Source organism: Halichoerus grypus, chromosome 5 (assembly GCF_964656455.1).
Source record: "Halichoerus grypus chromosome 5, mHalGry1.hap1.1, whole genome shotgun sequence".
Taxonomy (NCBI): Eukaryota; Metazoa; Chordata; class Mammalia; order Carnivora; family Phocidae; genus Halichoerus; species Halichoerus grypus.
This window is the reverse complement of record NC_135716.1, coordinates 29,528,583-29,555,545: the sequence shown is the minus strand read 5'-3', so window position 1 is coordinate 29,555,545 and position 26,963 is coordinate 29,528,583. Positions and strand designations below refer to the sequence as shown.

The window sequence follows — 26,963 nt, the reverse complement described above, 5'->3', positions numbered from 1 at the left end:
CCTCTCAGAGCTCAGTCTCTTTCCTGTGCAGAATGGACATTCCAAGGGGTCTTGCACAAGGGCCCCACAGAATGCTCTTTGGGTCATCCCTTCTGCCTTAGTTTCTCCCCTTTTCTTTTGCTCACGTCAGAACATTGTTTATTAGTTTTACTATTTAGATTTAACTTTACTGATATAATAAATCTAATATTAACCACTTCCCTTAACTCATTTGATTGGTAACTGTATCAGGTGGATCATTCCAGTGATGCTGAGTCATTGTAACGAGATTGTTTCTCAATCTCCACTACCTCACAATTTAGATTTTAATTGCTTTAGGTTGGATATAGCAATTATATTTTGACAGGACTGAATAAAAATTCTGTAATGTATAACTGCTGAAGAAATATTCATGATATTGTACTGTTAAAAAGGTACTAGTTGCAAAAAAAAAAAAGAATTTAAAAATAACACCAATGATGCTAACTCTCACAATTGCAAAATCATTTAAAAAGATGAATAAGGGGGAAAAAAGATGAATAAGGGGATTAGTCAGCCCTGTAGTCAGATGACAGACCTTCCTAAGTAAGGTTATTTAGGTAACTTCATTCTCTATGTGGAGCTTCTAATTAACTTTCTTTTTTCAAGTTTTTATTTAAATTCCAGATAGTCAACATACAGTGTAATATTAGTTTCAGGAGTAGAATTTAGTGATTCATCACTTACATGTAACACCCAGTACTCATCATAACAAATGCATTCCTCAATATCCATCACCCATTTAAGCCATCCCTCTACCCACCTCCCCTTCAGCAGCTCCTAGTTTGTTCTCTAGAGTTAAGAGTTTGTTTTATGATTTGCCTTGCTCTCTTTTTACCCCCATGTTCATCAGTTTTGTTTCTTAAATTCCACCTATGAGTGAAATCATATGGTATTTGTCTTTCTCTGACTTATTTATTTTGCTTAGCATGATACCCTTTAGCTCCATCCATATCTTGGCAAATGGTAAGATTTCATTCTTTTTTATGGCTGAGTAATATTCCATTGTGTGAGTGTGTGTGTGTGTGTGTGTGTGTGTGTGTATACCACAACTTCTTTATCCATTTATCAGTCAATGGACATTTGGGCTCTTTCCATAATTGGCTGTTGTTGATAATGCTGCTGTAAACATCGGGATGCATGTGTCTCTTCAAATTGGTATTTTTGTATACTTTGGGTAAATAAATAGTAGTGCAATTGCTGGATCATAAGGTAGTTCTGTTTTTAACTTCTTGAGGAACCTCCATACTGTTCTTCTAATTAACTTTTGAACTCATAATTCCCTGTGGGTTTGCCACATTTATTGATTCAGTCCTTCTCTCAGTGACACATGGATGCCATTCAAAACATATTTTTAAGTAAAACTCTTTTGTCTTTTTTCCAGTTAATAAGTAATCTTTACTACAGAAAGAAGAAAATTCAAAGAACAAATAATATATAATTGAGTTACATTCCAGGTATAAGTTTTTATTACTCAAATAGGCATGCATATACAATATTAAACAATCAATGTCCCAAACTTTCAACTTTGGCATTCTCTTTTTTAAATCTGCAGGGCTCTTCTTTAAGTATCCAGATTCTTGGAAATGTTGACCCATCTTCTAATATATACTGGAATTTCTTTTAGACTTTTGGATCTATAGATACTTCTTGATTTTTTTAAAGAAATGTAAGAGATCTGAAAAGTCTATTAAAATCCCCTTTATGCCATTGAATCTAGAGTCACTTCTTTTGACTTAGATTAAAACTACTGTCCAAGTAGCCAAATAACCAAGCAACTCAACTAGTATCTATAAGTTCCACCTACAAATAATTCTGATTGAGAGTTTGTTTAGTTACGTACATTCAGACACTTACTTGGTTTTTGTATATAAACCAGGCATTTTTATGGACAATACAATTCTTCCTTCTTTATTTTCAGCAACCATTCATTCAAAACTTGTGTAAGCTAGCTTCTGCTATAGTAACAAATAATCCCAATGTCTTTGTGGGTTATAACAACACATGTGCTCAAGTTCATGAGGGTGGTGGTTCTGCCAGATTTAGCTGAGATTGGTAAAGCTAGATCTTGCCCCCATGAAACACATATTTTCATTCCTTGGCCAGGCTGAAGGAGTAAGCCAGTACCTTGGACATGCTATTTTCATTTTGGAGGGAAAAATCGAGACTGGACACCAAGCCATGCAAAATATGCAAGAATATTTAAAACTTCTACTGAGATATTCTCTTAGCCAAAGAAAATAATATGACCTAGGCTAAAGTCCATGGGCAAGAAAGTAGACTGTGCTCACAGAGAAGCGTGGTAGGGTATGGAGGGAATGAATATTTGTAAAATAATGCAATCTACCCCACCTGCCATTGTTTACAAATGCTCACTTCCTTCCTATAAACAAACATAGTCACCCCATTCTAACAATATTCTAAGGTCTCATTCAATCAAAACATCTAGATTGAAATCCAGCCTCTTAGAATATATATCATGCTCAAACATAGCTCCTCTTGACTTGGTATTTGCACCCCACACAGCCATCATAAAATAGTGGAACCCATAATAAACACTCTTATTTAGAAAGGGGGAGAAAGGGAGAACCCAGCAATCACTGATCCACAGAAATTCTGAAATCCCAATGATGAATTGTTATAAGGTCTACTAACCTGAGTTAGTATAGAAAACTTAATCAATCTTCAGTTTTGTTTCCTGGAGGTAGAGTCATAGTCTATCGTCCTTCCAGGAGGTCCTTCCTTTTCCAATATCCTCTTTGTGAAAAATTGCCCTCTGTGGCTACTGAACAGCTTCCTCAGGCTGCCTATAGAAAGTTGAGGGCTCAAGAATAGTTTTATTGTTCAAACAATCACAACTCCTTTTAATTCAGGCCGGTGGCAGTTCGGGCATTACAACTCTTTCAAAAATATTGTTGGTTTTTTTGATACCTTTGTTTCTTATTAATGCCTCCTGCCAGTAACCAGATCCATAATTATAAGACATTCTTCTAGGCTTAATTATAGATAATTTGAACTCTTTAGACTTTCATTGGGCCAAATCTATGGTATCATTACCCTGAGCCATTTTGTATAAGTGAAATGACTTACCAGGGATCACTTTAAAGGAATCAGAGGTCTGAACAAATAGTATAGTGACAACAGTCTTGATTTGATCTTTGCTCTCAAGTTTGAGTCTTATTAGTAATAAGTGATAGTAGTAATAGTTTTAATTAGGTGAACTTTTACTTAATAGAATGAAAATAGTAGCTCTTCATATTATGAAAGATGATGAAAACATTTTATAGCCACTTTATAATATTAATTTTGCATAACTGCTCATGTCTTCTAATCCTTATAATGGGCTTCTAAAAGAGAATAGGTAATATAAATTGCTTTTCTTCCATTTATCCACTTTAAAGTTTATTTGAAATTATCCTTAAAATCGCCTACATATTACAGTATTTTTGTATTCAGAATATGCTCAAGTTGCTGAATTTCTGATATGCTTCAATTCACTAAAAATAATTCAAATTATTCCATGTAAGAAAATGCACACACAACTAGAAAATGACTTTCCATGCCCTTGAGTTGGTCTTTGCACTGAGGTTTGGTCTTAATTAGTAAATAGTTTAATGGCTGGAGATGAAAAACTGTTGCATCTTTTAACTCTGTCTCTGGATTTCTGGATTCCCCTTTTCTCTTCCATACTTATTTGAAAAAAAAAAAAGGCCAATTATTTTCTCAGCTCACCTCTTTCTTATAATGACCAATAAGCAATTTGGGGCCACTAACATTCTGTCTCAAAAAGTCTTTGCCAAAGTCACAAGTTCATAGGTATATTTTCTACCTTTCAAATTATCTCAGGTGACAGTTTTACCAAAATTTTCACCATTGTATAGAATAGATTGGCATTTTTGCAGCCTCCTTTAACAGTAGGGTTCTCATAGTAGGCATGGTGCAAATACTACATATTTTAGTTTTTTGTTGTTACAGTAGTGCCTTGCTTCCAGGTATCAATTTCTTTTTTTTTTTTTTTAATTTTTTTTTTTTTTTAAGATTTTATTTATTTGCGAGGGAGAGAATGAGAGACAGAGAGCATGAGAGGGAGGAGGGTCAGAGGGAGAAGCAGACTCCCTGCTGAGCAGGGAGCCCGATGTGGGACTCGATCCCGGGACTCCAGGATCATGACCTGAGCCGAAGGCAGTCGCTTAACCAACTGAGCCACCCAGGCGCCCCAGGTATCAATTTCTTTATTAATCAACTTTTATTGTGATGACAAGCAATCTTCAAATCTCAGCAATTTACGATAGTCATTTGTCACTCACATTACTGGGCTCTACTGGGCTCTTTTGGGCTCAGCTTTTATCATGTGTCTTCTCTCTTTGAACCAAGTCTGAGATAATAAAAAGAAAACCACAGACCCAAAATAGTATCACTTAGGCTGAGTCTCCAAACTAGGGCTTAATCCCTAATCTAATTGCAATTTCAATCTCCCCCGCAGATGTAGTTTTAATCGCCAGTCGGGAATTCTCTGATCGGCACCAGTGAAATAATCGGCCAAGTGGGCCCTCTCCATTCTTCAAAGGAAGATGAGGTGATCTGCAGGATAAGACCTTCTGCTCCTGGCCTTGCCTAAAACAATCCTTTTTCTTTTGCTAATAGCTTTTTTGGCCCACCTTCCTTCCTATAAAAACCTTCCATTTTTTTTTTTAAAGATTTTATTTATTTATTTGACAGAGAGAGACAGCGAGAGCAGGAACACAAGCAGAGGGAGTGGGAGAGGGAGAAGCAGGCTTCCCGCGGAGCAGGGAGCCCGATGTGGGACTCGATCCCAGGACCCCAGGATCATGACCTGAGCCGAAGGCAGACGCTTAACGACTGAGCCACCCAGGCGCCCAAAAACCTTCCATTTTGTACAATTCCTTGGAGCTCCCCTCTACTTACTACATGGGATGCTGTTTGATTCATGAATCCCTTAACAAAGATCTTCAAATTTACTAGGTTGAATTTTGTTTTTTAACAGAAGAGTAGCCACTATTTCAAAAATGCTTTGCTGACTGTGGAAGGCAGGAAGAAGAGGAGGAGTGTCAAACCATGCAAGTATTTTTAACGCTTCTACCAAGATGTGCTGCATGTCATATCTGCTCACATCCCATTGGCTAAAGCACACCACACAGCCATCAAAGTTAACCAAAATTAATTGGTGAAGGGAGCAAATGCTTACCATAGCACAGAAAAAAAAAAAATCTATGAACAAAAAGTGAAATATACCACAACAAATATTTACTGAAAAGATACTATGACAAATATTTCCTCCCAGCTGCTAAAAGCATGCTGTGAACAAAACAGTGTCTCTGATCTCAGAAAATTCAGTCTAATGGAGAATTCCACTAAGTAAAGAAGCAATTGAAATGTAATGTGAGGAGCATACATGACTGCATGCCACTTAACTCAAAATTAAGACTTTAGGGAAGGCTTCCGGGAGGAAGTAATAACTGAACTGGTACCTGGATGGTGAACAGGGGTTAGACTCACGAAAGGAGTCGAGGAGCAGTGGGCTGGGTTCTCAGCAGCTCAGCATGAGCAAGGCCTGAGGGCAAGAGGGACCCTGGGGAACCAAAAATAATTCAGTATGGTGTTATGGCAGAGACAACCCTGCCAGATGCACAAAACAATATTTGAATATTTCATATTCAAGAGATAAGTATTAAGTTTAAAACTGTGGAGTTGCTGGTCCCATAAACAATTGCACCATAATATACTGCTATCCACTAAAACTGAAAAAGAAAAACAAACAAACAAACCAATGCCTTACACAGGTGGAATAGACCAGAGAGCATGGACATTTACATTTACACAGTCAGGGTGAAGGCAGAAGTGGTTTTATTAAACTGCCTTTTGGCCTGGCACTTTTCTCCAGCATGCTTTGTGGGAGAAATCCTCAGTATTGAAATTGAGTGAATGCTGTTAATATGGTAATTCTTTGCCATCAAGGGCAACCACTGGCAAGAGAAAAATTGCCTTGAGGTTTATAGTTTATATATCTGATTAGAAAATACAGTTGCTTCTGTCAATTAACTACAGTAGCCAGATTTGGGGGGGAAAAAGACAAATTGAAATGGCATTTTACTCTATCACTGTTCAAGGGTGTGGCTTTGAGTTTGTTCTAACCAATGTGAAAGAATATGAAGAACATAGTGGGGGAGGGACGTGCTTGGGTGGCTCAGTCAGTTGAGCTTCCAACTCTTGGTTTCAGCTCAGGTCATGATCTCCGCATTGTAGGATCCAGCCCCGCGTCAGGCTCTGCACTGGACATGGAGCCTGCTTAAGATTCTCTCTCTTCCACCATCTCTGCCCTTTCCCCTGCTCTCAAGCACTCTCTCTCTCAAATAAATAAATAAATAAAATCTTAAAAACAAAGCAAAACAAAAGAAATAAGTGTTGGCAAAGATGTGGAGAAAAAGGAACCCTCTTGCACTGTTGGTGGGAATGCAAACTGGTGTAGCCACTATGGAAAACAGTATGGAGTTTCCTCAAAAAAAAATTAAAAATGGAATTACCATATGACCCCACAATTCCACTCCTGGGAATTTACCCAAAGAATATGAAAACACTAATTCAAAAAGATACATGCACTTCTATGTTTATTGCAGCATTATTTCCAATAACCAAGATATGGAAGCAATCCAAGTGTCCACTGATAGATGAATGGATAAAGCAGATGTATATGCATACAATGGAATACTACTCAGCCATAGAAAAGAACGAAATCTTGCCATTTGCAATCATGGATCGATCTAGAGGATACCATGCTAAGTGAAAAAAGTCAGTCAGAGAAAGACAAATACCATATGATTTCACTCATAGGTGGAACTTAAGAAAAAATAGGACAAAGGAACAAAGAGAAAAAGAGAAAAGCAAAAAAAAAAAACCCACCTAATATAGAGAACAAACAGGTGGTTGCCGGGGCGAGGTGAGTGAGGGAACAGGCGAAATAGTGAAAGGGATTAAGAGAGCACTTACAGTGATGAGCACTGAGCAATGTATAGAATTGTTGCATCATCATATTGGATACGTGAAACTAATATAACACTGTATGTTAATTATACTTGAAAAAAATAAGATATGGTAAAATATGGCTTTGAAAAGTAGGCCAGGATACAGAATTTTAAAATATTCACCTTTGTTTAAGACACTCCTCACTTCCCTTAAGCACCCATGTTGCCTATCTCTGTAAGGACTAGTCTAAGAAGAGAAGTCATAATCAGTAAAAACAAAAATCCAGAAAGAATCATGGAAGAGATCAGATGTTGATGAAATATTAATGCACTGTATGTGATCTTTTTATCACCAAAAACATTGGACACATGATAATATATTTGCACCTCAACTCCACCACCGATCGTCACACTGTCATCTTAGGCAAAAGTACTGAAAAGGCAAAGTATGCCTTTGCTTTCTTACATTCACCTGTGATCTCATTGTTTTTGCTACAAAATTACCACTTTTTCTCCATCTAATATTAATAGCTACTATTTAGTGGTTGTTTCACCAGGCTCTGGACACTGCACTAGTCAATGTGTGTACATGACATAACAATAGCATATGAATGCACTTCTCTCACTTGTCAGTGAGGCAACTGAGACACCTCAAACATTAAATAATTCTCTCAAGCACATAAAGCTAGTAAAGTGGTAGAGACGAGACTCAAATCAGATCTTTCTGACTGTAAGAAAATGCATAGTTCTGACCAGTCCACAACACTGCCATCTGCACTGGACATGTCTCTCACACACTGTAAGGCATGGCTAGACAGAAGCAAGTATTAGTTTAATCTAATGCTAAGGCATAAAGGAGTCTAAGCCCTCCCCGCCCCCAATACCTTTTATCTTTTCATTTTGAAAAATGAACTTGCTCATTCAAATGAATCTCTGATTGGATTGGTTTCATGTAAGGTGACAGAAGGAAATGAAACATGTTAGACAAATTGAGGAAGTATTTGGAAAGAGGAGTAGGGGTCATTCAGTCGCCATTTGAATCATCCCACAGAGTTGGTAGTGTAATCTCCTCTGGCTGATGCTTTCTAATATCCCACACCCACACAAGTCAACCTTGCTCACCTCTTCTCTCAAAAGTGTTTAGCAAAATTTTGACTAAAAAGAAAACATTGAAGAAAATCAGTGAGGTGTATTAATAGCATACATGAATTTAAAGACCCTGATACCAAGGCAAGCTTTCCACTCGTCTTCATTGATAATTTATTTACTAAGCAATTTCAACTTATCCTTTGGTTTTTTACCTACATCTTATGTGAACTATTTCGCCATATACTTACCCACCTTCATTTACTTATAGAGTTAATCTCTCTTTCTTTTGTGTTCCCAAAGCATTTAGTATCTTTCTTTATTATGACAGCTTTTACACATTACATTTTATTATTATTATTATTTTTTTACATATCAAGCGTTTTTCATTTTAACGATCTCCTAGGGTTACATCGACTTACAGATTTTTAATGAGAGCATTTAACAGTGTTTGGCACTGATTAACTGCTGAATAAGTAAACTTACAATTTCTATATTTGTGTTTCCTATTTGAAAAATGCCAGCCACAGGGGCAATTGTGACCTAACATATGCGTGCAAAACTGATTCCTCTAATTCATTTCTTTCTCTGTTTTCTTTGCTCACTCCTCTTTCTCTTGCAACTTGTGCTTTCCCTTTTGCCCTTTTGCCTTTTGGTTCTTTTTCTCTGTTTCTCTGACTCTACTTGCCTTTCATCACTGTCTCTGATTAGCTTCATTCTGCAATGAGCTCCTCTTTGTGTCAGGGAAGATGGTCACTAGTATCAGGTTCAAATTTTCCAAGCTTCATAATCTTAGCAGAAAGAGAAATTATTTTTTGTACCATTAAAAATGTTATCATCCTGTCTTGATATATCTTATCTTACTTTTTGGCTGGTAATATTCTAATATGGGGTAAGTCAGGAGGATATACCTCAGATATCTGGAACCTGATCATACCTTTCATGCTGTATTACTTAGGTTTTTATTGGGATAATGCTATGTGATAAACAACCCCAAAAATCTCAGCTCTGGTCTCAGAAGAATCTTTCTGGTTGTTGCAAACTTGGTGCCAGTAGCTCTTAGGCTGCATGCTTCCTCTGCAAAGTACTCAATGTGTCCTATTCCCTCAACCTTTGATTTAAAGTCTCAGGCTTCATTCTAGTTGCACTAAATTAGGTTATGCTACTGTCTCTCTGAACTAGTCATAGACCAGGCTCATGCTAATTATGTTAGGCCTGAGCCACATGTGCTACTCATCGAGCTACTTCTCTGAAGCACATCAGCTGCTTAGCATGGTGATGGGTGGTTACATGAAACATAGGCTGGGTGTTAGAACCAAAAGAAGGTGATTAAAGACTGCCAGAATCAGCAAATGCCCAACACAGAATATGATGCTTGCATTTAAGTTCAAGTTTGTGGTTAAGCCTACTCTGATCTTAGGAAGAAGGATTGGGCAACACCCATGATGTGAACTGGCTATTAGTAGATGCCGCCTCCAAGATGGAACTGAGAAAATTTGCAGACTAAAGAAGGAAAGATGAAGAAGAGGTACTTTGTAACAGTGATATTTTTCTTCCACCACCTGATCTAGTGATAAAGAGCAGCTACTTAAATTTAAACTTTCTTTCCCTGGAAGGAATATAAGACATTCCGAATTAGAAACATCTGTTGGTACATTAGTCATTGTTCTAGTTCTAGGGGGAAAAATAGTAAAATGTTGGTCTTGACAATGGAGGAAGAGTTACCCAGAAAATTTTTTTCTTGATAAAAAAAAATCAAAATATATATGTAAGAAATAGAGAAATGTTAAATAATACAGGAATTCTGAAAAAAAAAATCCAGTACATCTGAAATTTCTGGTGCACAATAAATACTTGATGGTTAAGAAACAATTTTAGTGATGCTGACAAGATTATAGCTGCTTCCAGGTCATACCACTGAGTGTCTCAGACTCTGTGTTTATTCAAAGGACTGTTATGATATATCAATGAAGGATTTCCTATATGGAATTCACTGTTCTTGGGGCACCTGGGTGGTTCAGTTGGTTAAGTGTCTGCCTTCAGCTCAAGTCACGATCTCAGGGTCCTGGGATCGAGCTCTGTGTCAGGTTCTGTGCTCAGCCGGGAGCCTGCTTCTCCTTCTCCCTCTGCCCCCGACCTGTGCGCACGCTCTGTCTCTCAAATAAATAAATAAATAAATAAATAAATAAATAAATAAATCACTGTGTTTATAAAGCTCCTACCTTAATCTTTTAAAATATTTGTCTGTAAGGTGGTTTTGAACCTGAAGATTTTGGGTACTCTTCATAACTCTACTGGAAGCCATTCCTCTAAGGATGGCCCACAATTGTTTGCTTGTTTACATTCTAGAGATGAAATGAAGTAATATATGAGATGTGATTGAAATAGTCCTGAGTACATGGAAAGTGCTCAGTAAACTGCAGGACCCAGTTATCTTTCTTATTACTGCTCTTCTTTTGCCCCATATAATTTGAATCGCTTTTCTGTAAGCAAATTCTGCGTGCAAGTTGCTGCTCTAAGGATTTGGTGGCAGGAAAGTCCACCAACACCTTTGTCTGATCTCAAAGGATGAATAAAGGAGGCAGCTGGTTTCTAACATCTTTGCTTTGACAGCTCTCAGAGCCACCAGAGCCTCACATGCAGTTGGGGCTATTGGTAGGTCCTGGAGAAAGAATTCTTGAACATCCTCAGAATGCCAATGTTTTTTCAGGGAATAGTATCCATGTGTCTCAAAGTGAAAATTAAATCCAAACTTCCTTCATCATCAAACACTTTCTGTTCCTCTTTGAAAACTTGGTGAATCTGGTGCTCATGAAAACATGGGTTAGTGAAGATCAGTGTGAAAGGCTAAGTAACACATGTCTTCTTCCTCCTCTTTGGTTCTTCCTTTTCATGGTCCTAATACTTCTCCAACAGAAGAAAAGCAAAGAGGCAAAAAAGACATAGAAATGATGCTACAAATGATCACCCCTCAGTTAATGACAGAAGAAATGCTAGTTTAATGCAATACAGCTTGTACTGATAATTAAATACTGATCAGCAAATGATCATTTAGAGGTTTGCAATTACTACATTTTTATGCTAAGATTTATTTGAGTAAGAATTTTGTGATACGTTTTAATTACATTACTTACGAAGAGCAGAGGCTCTGACACAAAACGATTAGTTGTCTTCATTTTGAGGTTTTTATTTTAAAATACCTATAGAGAATTTTTTAAAGATTATGCTCAAAATACAAAATGGAAACTAGAAAAAGTAGTCATGGGTATTTTAATACTTTTTATATTTACAGAAATGCAAATCAAAATGAGGTTTGATTTTTTTTTTTTAAAGATTTTATTTATTTATTTGACAGAGAGAGAAAGCATGAGCAGGGGGAGCGGGAGAGGGAAAAGCATGCTCCCCGCTGAGGAGGGAGCCCGATGTGGGACTCGATCCCAGGACCCTGGGATCATGACCTGAGCCGAAGGCAGACGCTTAACCATCTGAGGCACCCAGGTGCCCGAGATTTGATCTTTTAATGTTTCAGGCTAGACCAGGTGAAATAGCAATGGATGTGGAAATAAATAGATATTTTGAAGGGAGAGCCATCAAGATCTGTAGTTGAATTTGATCTGGCATGGGAAAGAAAAAAAGGGAGTCAAGGATAACTCAGATGTTTTTACTCTGAGCACCTGGAAGGATGACTCAAATAGGAAAGCCATGAACCGAGCAGGGATGAGGTAGGAGTACAGAGAAGAGGCGTTCCTTTGGGGGCATGATAAGTTTGAAGTTTGATTCTATTCTCATAAGCAGTTTATTTTCCACAGGCCCATTTTGATTAAATCTCTTGATTTCCAGGGTATAATATTCCTCAACTCAAACCCAAGGAAGAGATTTTTCTCTTCATAATTTGGCTTTTCACAAGTTCTGATAGTGCAACAAATTTTTTGAGATTATCGACTTTGAAAAACAAAAGTATAAACATAAAAGCAATGTGCCATAACAATCAATTATTGCTATCATTATGTGTTGCGCATTGTGCTAACTGCTTTATAAATGTTAAATTTTCTCCTATTTTCAGATAAGAAAAATGAGGATTTAAAAGGTCCTGGGGAGGGCGCCTGGGTGGCTCAGTTGGTTAAGCGACTGCCTTCGGCTCAGGTCATGATCCTGGAGTCCCTGGATCGAGTCCCGCATCGGGCTCCCTGCTCAGCAGGGAGTCTGCTTCTCCCTCTGACCCTCCCCCCTCTCATGTACTCGCTCTCTCTCATTCTCTCTCTCTCAAATAAATAAATAAAATCTTTAAAAAAAAATAAATAAATAAAATAAAAGGTCCTGGGGACATAGTTAACACAGCAAGTGAGACCATTTTGATTCTAAAGGCCATGCTTAAAGGCATTAAAATATATCTTATGTGTTTGCTTTTTTTTGAAAAATGGTAATACTGATTTTTATGCATAAATTCTAAACATTTCTAACATTTTATTTATCTTTTACCTTTTATAGCATATTTTTATTCAGTTTCATTCTAAATAGAAGCAAATATTCAAATTAATCAATCATAAACGATATGTAGCATGATTTATTATACCTGGTTCCAATATAAGAATTGATATGGCATCAGAGCAATCATCCTGAATTGTTATCAGAATTAGTAGTCATAAAAATAAATGCTTATGATATTGTTGAGTGAGCTGAAAAATATGTCAATGATATACACTACATAACTTTATTTTTGAAAATCAGGAATTAGGCCAGCAACATTGTTTTAAAAGTTGACAGTGTGTATCATTCCAAAAGATAAGCTTAACAAATTACAGAGTTTTTGCAAATATAATTTTCAAGATGGTAAGCCTAGTGAACAGGTACTGGATCTAAATATTAAAATATTAATGTGGGCACATTAGTCCAGGAGGAAACTTCTTAGTGATGAGAAGCAATTGCCCAAATGAAGGAAAGGAGATTAATCAACTACTGATTAGCCTTGAAGGAAATCCAATCACTGGATTTTCTCCAGAAAAAAATCAGTCTCCTCTGGGCTGCACATAAAGTAAGACCAGAAGAGGAATCTAGTGGTGCCAAAAGCAAATCTGGATTAATCATTAGTGGCTGCTCCTTTGACAAGTGTGGTTTCCTGCCTGGGATGTCATGCTTCTGTATTAAGTTTTGACTGCCAGCATGGCCAGAGACCATCATCCCTTCATCATAGCATCCTACGGAATGTCCCATGATGTCCCACTTCTCCAACATCTTCTCCAGAGAAATTTATGTTAAAAGGAACATCCCTAGTGGCACTGAAGGTGAAATGAAGTAACAAAAGGGCAGATTGGTGCTTATGGGGAAGGAAAGTCTCACTGCCTTGCCCTGGTGATAGTGAGGGTTATAAATTGACTCTGTAGATAAAAATCTTTACTATAGAAAGTCTTTAGATTTTTAAAATACAAGCAATAGGGGTGCCTGGGTAGCTCAGATGGTTGGGCATCTGCCTTCGGCTCAGGTCATGATCTCCAGGTCTGTGATCAAGCCCCTTTCAGGCTCCCAGCTCAGCAGGGAGCCTGCTTCTCCCTCTGCCTCTGCCTCTCCCCTCGCTTGTGCTCTCTCTCTCTCTCTCAAATGAATAAATAAAATCTTTTTTTTTTTTTAAGATTTTATTTATTTGACTGAGAGAGCACAAGTAGGCAGAGTGGCAGGCAGAGGGAGAGGGAGAAGCTGACTCCCCGTTGAGCAGGGAGCCCGACATGGGACTCCATCCCAGGACCCTGGGACCATGACCTGAGCCAAAGGCAGACGCTTAACGACTGAGCCACCCAGGCGCCCCAATAAATAAAATCTTAAAAAAAAATACAAGCAGTAAGAGTTGCCTTTTTTCCTATTTCCCCAGAGTATCTCTAATAGCCAGTAGCCAACCCACAGAAATATGGAAAGCTACCTCAAAGAGAGAATACAGAAGAGCTAGGAGAGTTACCGATATTCAATGTGGCCAGGTGAATGAGCAGAGGGTGACAGGCTGGACTTGTATTTTCACCTTCAACTCATATGCTGTCTCTGTGCCTATGTGGCAGAATCGGCATAACCAGCAAGGCATCCTAGCTCTTTGAGTGTTTCCATCCTTGTTATCACCTCTTTCATGAATAAAGCCTTTAATCAAAATCAACTATTGCATTCTGCCCTTGGTAGCCCTTCCCATTCTGCCTGTATTGGCTCAGCCAGACAACCTCCAAGGTGAGCCAAGAAGGGATGACTGCGCCCTCCCCCTCACACTCCGAACTTGTCGAGATGGGGTGAAATTATCCTGTTATACATTTTGAAAGATCATTTGTTGAAAAGTAAGAAATGATTATTTTTTCAACTCATTCCTATGTATCAATAATCAGAGAATTAGAGAAGTCTCTAAATTAGACCACTCATTCTCTGGTTCCAATTAACATTAATCAAGAAACCTTCCTTGCTTCTTAGGTTCGTGTGCCTGACTCACACAAGACCTGATATGATTATGCACATTTCATGATTTTTTCAGATGGACTGAATCAATATTGAAATCGCACCCTCCCCTCCTCCCCGAATTAATAACATTTGAAGTCAACCATTTCTTTCTTTTCTGTAATCAATGGAACAGCTTCCTTCCTCCCTCGATCTCTTGTTGATATTAGCTGGTCTTCTGGTCAGCTATTACTTGGCATTCTGATGCCTTTCTTTGCTAACTACCAGCTGTTTTAAAACTTCACTTTTTCTTTTTCTTTTTTTTTGAAAACTAAATGCCTTTGCAGAAACAGTTTTTCCTAATGGTGAATTTATTCAAGAAACTTAACATAAATTGAGATTCTGGCAACTGTAGGCTTTAAAAAAAACCAAATAATAGGGCTTATTTAAAACCAGATTTAAGGTGAAATAGGAAAATGAAGAATCTCTTTTAGAAAAGAAGCTTTAGAAATTCTTAATAACCTTAGTCAGTCCTAACTAGTAGGCTAATAAGGTCCTTTTTGTAAATTAACATTCTTTTCTTTTGGTGTCTCATTGAATATTACTGTGCTATACCTTTACTTTATTCATTAAAATTAAAAAAGCCTGCTTATTTAATGCATAGAATGCTGATTTCCCCTTGGATATCTTAGACTCTGGTTCATTTCCTCATTTCCAGTCTTCATAATTTTTTACCTAAATAAATGACTATATTTTCCTATTCTTAATTTAAAAACAGGTCATGAGAAAAAAGTTATGCCAATGCGACTAATCTTTAGATTGCCAGCTCCGGGAAAGCAACATTCTTAATATTGTCCTCACTGGCTTTCCTTTTGGAATTGTGGTGCCAGGGAAAATGATTTACTGCCAGTCTGGCCTGGGACTTGGGCTTTGTAGAAAAGATTTATTGGCATCAACTTTGCATAAGGCCATAATCAGTCCTGAAAAGACATTTGTCACTATAAACCCTTATTTCCAGGTGCCTGACACTTTCCATAAAACTATACTTCAAGCGGAAAAGTCATTTGGGTTTTCAGATCCTTTATTCCAGGATTTCTTGATCACTTAAAAAGTCTAGCATTTCTTGCACTTTCTGGATACACTAGCTCAGTGTTTCTGGGACCTGTTCCTAGGTTTCCGCGAGGCAGGGAGGGGCGGGAACCGTAAATGTACATTTCAAACACGTGCCTGAGGAGCTGCCCTAGCAAGTAGGAAACTGAGAAACATTCGCAGGACAACAGGTATGGGGTCCTGTGCATAAGCTCTGGCTCCGTTTGCGTAACCTTGACTAACTGAATGGTTTCTCTTTCTCATTCGTTCTTTGTATTTTCCTTATACATGCTTTAATCGGGCAAGTATACTTTCTGTTTATAAGTCGTGAAGTTTAAAGAAAATAAAGTAAGCGAGTCCCTACCTTACAGGAAGTACATACAGGAAGCAGATGACGCATCTTAGTTCTATTCTTTTCTCTACAATCCATAATAACAAACACGAACACACAAACAAAATTACATGTATATGTGCACCCATGCATACTCTGCACTCAGTCGGGGGTGGAGAAGCTCTAGGAAGGGTGAGTTGATCTCTTGATCAGAATGAACAACTTAAAATTCACTTGTAGGAAGCAGCAATTAAGGCAAGGCTATAGCCCTGCAAACAGCTGAGGTTAGGGGACATAAAACAAGAACCAAAGTTTACTGCAAGATGGACAATTAAAGAGGCCCTGTCTTGAAACACCAAGTCTCAAGGATGACTAAGAAGCTGAAAACATTCCTCAAGTACCAATGACAGGCCCTCAGATTTAAACAAAGAGTTTAAAGTGCTTAATGCACTTAAGGTAGCCTGAAATAGCCAACTATTTACTTTACCGAATTCGTTAACTCACTAGGAAAACTGCACAAATTAATTAGTCCATCGTTTACTCTTATCTGTGCCACAAATCAGAGGGGTTCAAAAGTCAACCTAAAAGCACTTGTGCATTTCAATTGATTCCAAATGTAAAGTCATTATAGCATTTGCTTTTTATAAAATAATTTATAGCAATCATCCTCTATAATGTGAATTTGTGAGCTCTATCTGAGGTTACTTACATGTTTAAGTTCTGAATTTTATATGATTGTTGCATTCTACTTCCTCTTAGAAAAACCTCCCTTTAGTAAGTTTTGGAGAAAATACAGTAAATCATGAAATTAGCCAAAAGAAAGAAACCACCAAGCAGTAATACATTTTATCCTGTAGCTGTTATTTCCAGAATTATCTATTTTGGTGTTAGTTCAAAACATACTGGTTAAATTGTTTATTATTTTATTTATTTATTTATTTATTTATTTATTATGTTATGTTAATCACCATACATTACATCATTAGTTTTTGATGTAGCGTTCCATGATTCATTGTTTGCGTATAACACCCAGTGCTCCATTCAGTACGTGCCCTCTTTAATACCCATCACCAGGCTGACCCATCCCCCCAACCTCCCTCCCCTCTAGAAGCCTCAGTTTGTTTCTCAGAGTCCATAGTCTCTCATGGTTCATCTTCCCCTCTGATTTCCCCCCTTCATTTTTCCCTTCCTACTATCTTCTTTTTTTTTTTTTTTAACATATAATGCATTATTTGTTTCAGAGGTACAGGTCTGTGATTCAACAGTCTTACACAATGAAATATATATTCAAAGAAGGGTTTTGCCTTAGTCACTGTTTTATGAATAACCAAAGAATATTTTGTGAGGTGTTACAAGGAAAAATAAAAACATGGTAAATTTAATATCCAAGTCTTATTTAGCCTAATGGATTTATTACTTGGACAGATACAAATACATTTATTAATTCAAAATAAAATTTTACATTGACATAGATATCTAGGTCCTCAACGTTGTTTAAATGTTTTAATACCAGTCTAACATTTATTCTGATTATTTAAAATGGATTATAGATAATTAGAAAAGAAATATTCAAATACTAGAGATGAAAACCTCATGGAATATTTTAAATGCTTGTTGGTTATAAAAATATAAAACATGAGCTTGTCTCATCAAATGATCAATAATCAATTAAACAACCAATATTGATTGGATTGACTATCTTAGATACACTAAGACAATACAAAAGAACTCTTGCATGGAGCCCCAGGGAAACCACATTGCTCAGCCCCAGTGGGTGTTCATATTGTGCACTGAGGGTGGTGCCACTGGAATTAAGCAGGGCACCCCCAGTCTGCGGGGTTGGATGCACCAGCCCTTCATGCCTCCTGTCCTCAACTAGCTTACAATACATCTGAGCAAGGGTAGGAAGCAGGCAAAATTGGAGGTAAGATTAATACACATGAAACAATAGTAGCAAGAAAGTATATATAGAAATAAAATGAAAAAGAAGGGAGAAAAAATAAAATGAAGATGGCATATGCCACAGACATGGGAATGTGGTTTGTTTCTTTTTCCCTCATTAGGTGATAATGAGCAGATTCTAAAATAACTTGGGGGGACACCTGGGTGGCTCAGTTGTTAAGCGTCCGCCTTCAGCTCAGGTCATGATCCCAGGGTCCTGGGATCGAGCCCCGCATCGGGCTCCCTGCTCCGCGGGAAGCCTGCTTCTCCCTCTCCCTCTCCCCCTGCTTGTGATCCTGCTCTCACTGTGTCTCTCTCTGTCAAATAAATAAATAAAATCTTTAAAAATAAAATAAAATAAAATAAAATAAAATAAAATAAAATAACTTGGGTACCTGAGCATGCAGTTGAGTACCCACTATGTGTAACAGCTTTGCCTGTGGGCACTGAGAAGCCTGGAGATTAATGACTACAACTGAGGCCCTGGTAAAAATTTTACAAATGATCTGAGAAGAGCCTATAACCTTTAGTCGTTTGATGAGATTGGGTTTTAGCCATAGGAAAATTTCAGTTTCATCATGAAATTACTGACTTGATAGGTTACATTCTATTTCTGTATTTTAATCACATTGTGAATTCGTAATTCCATGGTGAAAGCACCTTTTATTTAAAACGTCCCAAGAGGGGCGCCTGGGTGGCTCAGTCGTTAAGCGTCTGCCTTCGGCTCAGGTCATGATCTCAGGGTCCTGGGATCGAGCCCCGCATCGGGCTCCCTGCTCGGCGGGAAGCCTGCTTCTCCCTCTCCCACTCCCCCTGCTTGTGTTCCCTCTCTCGCTGTGTCTCTCTCTGTCAAATAAATAAATAAAATCTTTAAAAATAAATAAATAAATAAATAAATAAATAAATAAAACGTCCCAAGAATGCTGGCTGGGGGTGGGAGTGGGTTTTGTTTAGGGAAGGAATTGTGTGTGCGGTGTTATGGATAAGGAATGGGTTCACAAAGACCAATTCCATGAAAAACATTTCTCGTAAACTTATGACAGAATGCTGTTACATATAAAGTTGAGCATGCAATTGAAAAGTGGTATGGACAGCTGAATGCTATAGGTGTTTTATTCATCCTTCAGGCCTTGGCTTAGGAATCACTTCCTCCAGGAAGCCTCCCTGTTCTCTAAGGTTAGGTCACTGTGTCCCTCCTGTGGCTTTGCAGCCTGTGCTCAACTATCAATACACTCATTACTTGGTTGCAATTGCCTGTTTACTGTTCTGTCTCACATAGCAGAATGCAACAACAACAAGCATTCATTAAACATTTTGCTTAATAAATCATCTTTCTTAAAGGTTTAAGTAATTATCTCCTTTAATAATAAGAACCAGGGCGCCTGAATGGCTCAGTTGATTAAGGGTCTGCTTTCAGCTCAGGTCATAATCCCGGGGTCCTGGGATGGAGCCCGATTCTGGGCTCCCTGCTCAGCAGGAAGTCTGCTTGTCCCTCTTCTTCGGCCCAATCCCTGCCCCCCCCCGCCCCCCCCCCCCCCCCCCGCCGCCGGCTCGTGCTCGCTCCTTCTCTCAAATAAATAAATAAAATGTTTAAAAATAATAAGAAGAACCATCTAGTGAGGTAGGTAATACTATTAGGTTATTTTACAAATGAGGAAATAGAGCTGTGAAGAGGTTAAGAAACTGCCCAAGGTCAAAGAGCTAGAACATTGCGTAGTAAGACTTCAAATCCAAACAGTCTGAATACAAAGCAGGGAAAGTGTATTTTACACCTGCTGCTGGCACAGTGTTGGGCACTTAGCATCCAAATATTCATTGAACGAATAACTGATGTCAGATGAGAGGGAGACAGATGCAGATTGGACCTATACAAGAAAGCTTGCTACGGAGAGGGTGGGATTTGAGCTAAGCCTTGAAGAATGGGCAAGATTTGGATGAATTTACAGAAAAGTGGAGAGCATTAGGCCTGGAGAACTTGAGCCAAGCAATGAGAATGCATACACGGTGTGTTCTGGGGATAATCAGAAGGCTGTGGACATGGAGACTGGGTAGGCAGGTTGAAGTCAAATTGTAGAACATCTTAGAGATGCAGGCAAAGTAACTGGGTAGGGAGCAGAAAGCCAGACTGTGTGTATGAGAGTGACATGATAAGAGCAGTTTTTAAGTGAAAGCATTAAGTAAAAAAAGCAACTATCGAGGTACATTTTAAAGAATGCCTATTTTATCCAGATTATCTAATTTGCTGGCATATAGTTGCTCATAATATGTTCTTATAATTGTTTATATTTCTTTGGTGTTGGTTGTGATCTCTCATCTTTAATTCATGATTTTATTTATTTGGGTAATTTCTCTTTTCTTTTTGATAAATCTGGCCAGGGCTTTATCAATCTTACTAATTCTTTCAAAGAACCAGCTCCTAGTCTCGTTGATCTGTTCTACTGTTCTTTTGGTTTCTATTTCATTGATTTCTGCTCTGATCTTTATTATTTCTCTTCTCCTGCTGGGTTTAGGCTTTATTTGCTGTTCTTTCTCCAGCTCCTTTAGGTATAAGGTTAGGTTGTATATTTGAGACCTTTCTTGTTTCTTGAGAAAGGCTTGTATTGCTATATACTTTCCTCCTAGGACTGCCTTTGCTGCATCCCAAAGATTTTGAACAGTTGTGTTTTCATTTTCATTGGTTTCCATGAATTTTTTAATTCTTCTTTAATTTCCTGGTTGACCCATTCATTCTTTAATAGGATGCTCTTTAGCCTCCATGTATTTGAGTTTTTTCCGACTTTCCTCTTGTGATTGAGTTCTAGTTTCAAAGCACTGTGGTCTGAAAATATTCAGGGAATGATCCCAATCTTTTGGTACCAGTTGAGACCTGATTTGTGACCTAGGATGTGATCTATTCTGGAGAATGTTCCATGGGCACTAGAGAAGAATGTGTATTCTGTTGCTTTGGGATGGAATGTTCTGAATATATCTGTGAAGTCCATTTGGTCCAGCGTGTCATTTAAAGTCTTTATTTCCTTGTTGATCTTTTGCTTAGACAATCTGTCCATTTCAGTGAGGAGGATGTTAAAATCCCCTACTATTATTGTATTGTTGTCAATGTGTTTCTTTGCTTTTGTTATTAATTGGCTTATATAATTGGCTGCTCCCATGTTAGGGGCATAGATATTTACAATTGTTAGATCTTTTTGTTGGATAGACCCTTTAAGTATGATATAGCGTCCTCCCTCAACTCTTATTATAGTCTTTGGTTTAAAATCTAATTTGTCTGATATAAGGATTGCCACCCCAGCTTTCTTTTGGTGTCCATTAGCATGGTAAATGGTTTTCCACCCCCTCACTTTCAATCTGGAGGTGCCTTTGGGTCTAAAATGAGTCTCTTGCAGACAGCATATCAATGGGTCTTGTCTTTTTATCCAATCTGATAGCCTGTGTCTTTTGATTGGGGCATTTAGCCCATTTACATTCAGGGTAACTATGGAAAGATATGAATTTAGTGCCATTGTATTGCCTGTGAGGTGACTGTTACTGTGAAATGGATGCATTCCTAGAGAGGTATAAACTACCAAAACTGAACCAGGAAGAAATAGAAAACCTGAACAGACCTATAACCACTAAGGAAATTGAAGCAGTCATCAAAAATCTCCCAACAAAGAAAAGCCCAGGGCCATTCTACCAAACATTTAGAGAAGAATTAATACCTATTCTTCTGAAACTTCCAAAAAATAGAAATGGAAGGAAAACTTCCAAACTCATTTTATGAGGCTACCATTACCTTGATCCCCAAACCAGACAAAGACCCCATCAAAAAGGAGAATTACAGACCAATATCCCTGATGAACATGGATGCAAAAATTCTCACCAAAATACTAGCCAATAGGATCCAACAGTACATTAAAAGGATTATTCACCACGACCAAGTGGGATTTATCCCTGGGCTGCAAGGTTGGTTCAACATCCGCAGATCAGTCAATGTGATACAATACATTAATAAAAGAAAGAACAAGAACCATATGATCCTCTCAATAGATGCAGAAAAAGCATTTGACAAAGTACAGCATCCTTTCTTGATCAAAACTGTTCAGAGTATAGGGATAGAGGGTACTTACCTCAATATCATAAAAGCTATCTATGAAAAACCCACAGAGAATATCATTCTCAATGGGGAAAAACTGAGAGCTTTCCCCCTAAGGTCAGGAACACGGCAGGGATGTCCATTATCACCACTGCTATTCAACACAGTATTAGAAGTCCTAGCCACAGCAATCAGACAACAAAACAAAGACAACAAAAAGAAATCAAAGGCATCCGAAACAGCAAAGAAGAAGTCAAACTCTCACTCTTTGCAGATGATATGATACTTTATGTGGAAAACCCCAAAGACTCCACCCCAAAACTGCTAGAACTCATACAGGAATTCGGTGAAGTGGCAGGATATAAAATCAGTGCACAGAAATCAGTGGCATTCCTGTACACCAACAACAAGACAGAAGAAAGAGAAATTAAGGAGTCGATCCCATTTACAATTGCACCCAAAACCATAAGATACCTAGGAATAAATTTAACCAAAGAGGCAAAGAATCTGTATTCAGAAAACTATAAAATACTCATGAAAGAAATTGAGGAAGACACAAAGAAATGGAAAAACGTTCCATGCTCATGTATTGGGAGAACAAATATTGTGAAGATGTCAATGCTACCTAGAGCAATCTACACATTCAATGCAATCCCCATCAAAATACCATCCACATTTTTCAAAGAAATGGAACAAATAATCCTAAAATTTGTATGGAACCAGAAAAGACCCCAAATAGCCAGAGGAATGTTGAAAAAGAAAAGTAAAGCTGGCGGCATCACAATTCCGGACTTCCAGCTCTATTACAAAGCTGTCATCATCAAGACAGGATGGTACTGGCACAAAAACAGACACATAGATCAATGGAACAGAATAGAGAGCCCAGAAATGGACCCTCAACTCTATGGTCAACTCATCTTTGACAAAGCAGGAAAGAATGTCCAATGGAAAAAAGACAGTCTCTTCAACAAATGGTGTTGGGAAAATTGGACAGCCACATGCAGAAGAATGAAACTGGACCGTTTCCTCACACCACACACAAAAATAGACTCCAAATGGTTGAAAGACCTAAATGTGAGACAGGAGTCCATCAAAATCCTAGAGGAGAACACAGGCAGCAACCTCTTCGACCTCAGCCACAGCAACTTCTTCCTAGAAACATTGCCAAAAGCAAGGAAAGCAAGGGCAAAAATGAACTATTGGGACTTCATCAAGATAAAAAGCTTTTGCATAGCAGAAGAAACAGTCCACAAAACCAAAAGACAACCGACAGAAGGGGAGAAGATATTTGCAAATGACATATCAGATAAAGGGCTAGTATCCAAAATCTATAAAGAACTTATCAAACTCAACACCCAAAGAACAAATGATCCAATCAAGAAATGGGCAGAAGACATGAACAGACATTTTTCCAAAGAAGACATCCAAATGGCCAACAGACACATGAAAAAGTGCTCAACATCGCTCGGCATCAGGGAAATCCAAATCCAAATCTCAATGAGATACCACCTCACACCAGTCAGAATGGCTAAAATTAACAAGTCAGGAAAAGACAGATGTTGGCGGGGATGCGGAGAAAGGGGAACACTCCTACACTGTTGGTGGGAATGCAAGCTGGTGCAAGCACTCTGGAAAACAGTATGGAGGTTCCTCAAAAAGTTGAAAATAGAGCCACCATACGATCCAGCAATTGCACTACTGGGTATTTACCCCAAAGATACAAATGTAGGGATCCAAAAGGGTACGTGCACCCCGATATTTATAGCGGCAATGTCCACAATAGCCAAACTGTGGAAAGAGCCAAGATGTCCATCGACAGATGAATGGATAAAGAAGATGTAGTGTATATATATACAATGGAATATTATGCAGCCATCAAAAGGAATGAAATCTTGCCATTTGCAATGACGTGGATGGAACTAGAGGGTATTATGCTGAGCGAAATAAGTCAATCAGAGAAAGACATGTATCATATGATCTCACTGATATGAGGAATTCTTAATCTCAGTAAACAAACTGAGGGTTGCTGGAGTGGTGGGGGGTGGGAGGGATGGGATGGCTGGGTGATAGACATTGAGGAGGGTATGTGCTATGGTGAGCACTGTGAATTGTGTAAGACTGTTGAATCACAGACCTGTACCTCTGAAACAAATAATGCATTATATGTTAAAAAAAAAAGAAGAAGATAGTAGGAAGGGAGAAATGAAGGGGGGGAATCGATGGGGGAGACGAACCATGAGAGACTATGGACTCTGAGAAACAAACTGAGGGTTCTGGAGGGGAGGAGGGTGGGGGATGGGTTAGCCTAGTGATGGGTATCAAAGAGGGCACGTACTGAATGGAGCACTGGGTGTTCTATGCAAACAATGAATCATGGAACACTACATCAAAAACTAATGATGTAATGTATGGTGATTAACATAACATAATAAGAAAAAAAAGAATGCCTATTTTACTAATAAACTGATTTCAGGGAGGATAGTTTTCATTTTATTATGTCTACTCAGTCAACTGAGTGCCTGCTCTTTATTATATAAACACTGTAAAGGATGCAATAATTTGCAAAGGTGGTTTAATATAATTTCTTTTAGATGTATTACTGTTCAATTTTGAAGTAGGTTTTATTTTCTTTTAAAATACTAGGAGGCTCTCATTTCACTTAAATATAACCTATCTTAATGCCTTCAATTGTATCTAATATGTCCTTTGTCAAATATATTAATCTCCTATCTGGCATTCAATATAGTCATTTACAATGATTAGGTCAGTCCAAAAATTAGTTCCTTAGCTTATCAATTTCTTAATAAATGTTGCATGCAATTGCCAAAGAACTGTACGGTTCTGCCCTTGGCTCTTATTTGGTATATGGCTCTATAGTTTGGAGAAGGCAAACTCATCAAATTTATAGATGACACAAAGCTGAAAAGAAAACAATCTGTCTGATGTCACAATCTAGAAAAGTTGGAGCAAAGGTCAAATCTAACAAGATGGAACCACTGGGGATAGATTATGTTTCTAGGTCCTATGAAAATAACTGCACCAGCAAAAGACCAAGAAGAAGATGATGCTTAGCTGCAATACATGGGCTAAATATCCCAGGATGTCCCCCCTAGCAAGTTTACAGTCGATGGTGACGACCCTGAAACTTAACAGAGAATACTATCATATTTAATTTGTGCTACGCTGGGAGGGTGCAATCCCATTCTACATTGATAATGGGTTTTAAGTAAACATATACATCATATATGTTTCTTTTTTTTTATCCATCACTCTCTCAACTTGGAAAGCACTATAATTAGAAACAAAGAAGCCCAACTGCTTTCTCAGCTTTTCAAAATATCAAATCCATCTCTTTTGTTGGTCAAAAACATACCTGTGACAATGGTGGTTCTGCCTTACAGTGGCAAAAGAACTTTATGAGCCTGGTGTCGTGTTCTATCAGATTCCTTCTGTAAGTGGTTTAATGAACTCTGGTAGAGCAGCTCTGTACCCACACAAAATCTTTTAACAAGGCACAAATTCACCAGAATCATAGATAATCCTTCTCTTAATACTTTTTAGGCTTATATTATTATCTCTCTCTCTTTCTCTTTGGCCAGAGCTAAGAAAGATAAGAAAGTGAGAGCTACTGAATTTTATTTCCAAAAATTATCAATCAGTTACCAGAATAAAAGAAAGAATTTGTTTTCAATCCACATTCTCTGTTTACTTTCTGGAGATTCTTAAACTGTTAGACCGAATTTTTCTTCTAAGTTGTCATAAGATTGATAGACCCAATTTCAGTCCCAATTTACCAGATGAGTCCTTGAAAGATAGTCTTAATTTTGTCAAATTCAAATTATCTCAGAAACTCTAGTGTGCAAACCTTCCAAATTAAACAATCCCTCTCTCTGCCCTCTGCCACACATAACGTACACACTCACACAGGTATAGAGGGTTTTTTGTGTGTGTGTTTTTCTGGATCTCTAGACATTAATAAAACTCACATACACAGGGCTTCTTGTTCAACAAAATACATATCAAAAACCCAAAATATGTATCAAGAACTATATATAAAAACTACTGAATTTAACCATCCTTTTATTCTTTAATCTGCCTGTTTATTCAACCAACAAATGTTTATTTGAATATAATGGAGTGGTTAAAAGTTCAAGCTGTAGAGCCAGATTTCTTGGGTGTGAGTCCTAAGTATTCCAGTTATAGCTTGTGGGGACTTGGTTGGGACTGTCACATTGCTAAATTGAGGATAACAGTAATACTTGTCTTATAGGATTATTATAAGGACTGACTTAATTAATACATGTAAAATGCTGAGGGCAGCACGTGACACATGTAAATGCTATATTTATGTTGTTGTTATTATTGTAGTCTCTATGCTTGATCAATTTCAATCTTTTTCTAAAGACAGATGCTAATTCTTTTGACAAACATACTCACCCTTAAAGATCTCCTAAAATGAGTTTTAGCTCTACAATTATGGAGAATACACCTTACTGTATGTGATTCCTTGTTTCTAAGAAGAACCTTGGTGAAATGGGAGGTGAATGTTATTAAAATATCTATTCATTGAACGAATCCTCTCCAGAAAAACCATGTTCTATAGCTTAGTGTCATGACACAGGTAAAATTTATATCAGAGGCTGAGCTATAACAATTAACTGGGCAAAGGTAGAAAAAAAGAGCAGAATAAAGAATTACAGGGAAAAGTAGGGACTGGTATTCTCACGCCAGATTAATTCTGCTGACTCTGATAGCCTTGCCCCAAAATGGGATGGGAAAGGAGGCTCTGTGGTAACATGGCATATATATGAATGGGGGCTTCCCACCTCGCACAAAATCCGCTTCTGGTCCATAGAAGAAGATAGAGATACAATTATCCTAGCTTCTTGGGTTCTTATTCTCTTTTGTTCCTTTTTTCTAGTCTTCTTCCTCATTCTTATATCTGCATTTTCCCCAATCTCAACACTCATTTCATTAAGATGATGACCAGTCACAATCTATTCTTTGATTTTTTCTTTCAGAAGCTCTTCTCTCTTCTTATTTC

The 26,963-nt window shown here is 37.9% G+C and overlaps 1 long non-coding RNA gene across 4 annotated transcripts in view; it reads right to left on the bottom strand.

The window, feature by feature from the left end:
• The window catches only part of LOC118532429 (uncharacterized), a 145,675-nt gene that overhangs the window by 26,906 nt on the left and 91,806 nt on the right, over positions 1–26,963 (bottom strand). Inside the window, exons 3-4 of one of the 4 annotated variants that reach the window (XR_013447739.1) lie at positions 5,536–5,608; positions 2,674–2,825 (exon numbers count right to left, since the gene is read on the bottom strand). The exons of 2 other annotated variants lie outside the window; for them this stretch is intronic. This is a non-coding gene — a long non-coding RNA (uncharacterized LOC118532429). The remainder of the gene's footprint in view (positions 1–2,673; positions 2,826–5,535; positions 5,609–26,963) is intronic. One more of the 4 variants, XR_013447738.1, reaches the window with a different exon arrangement.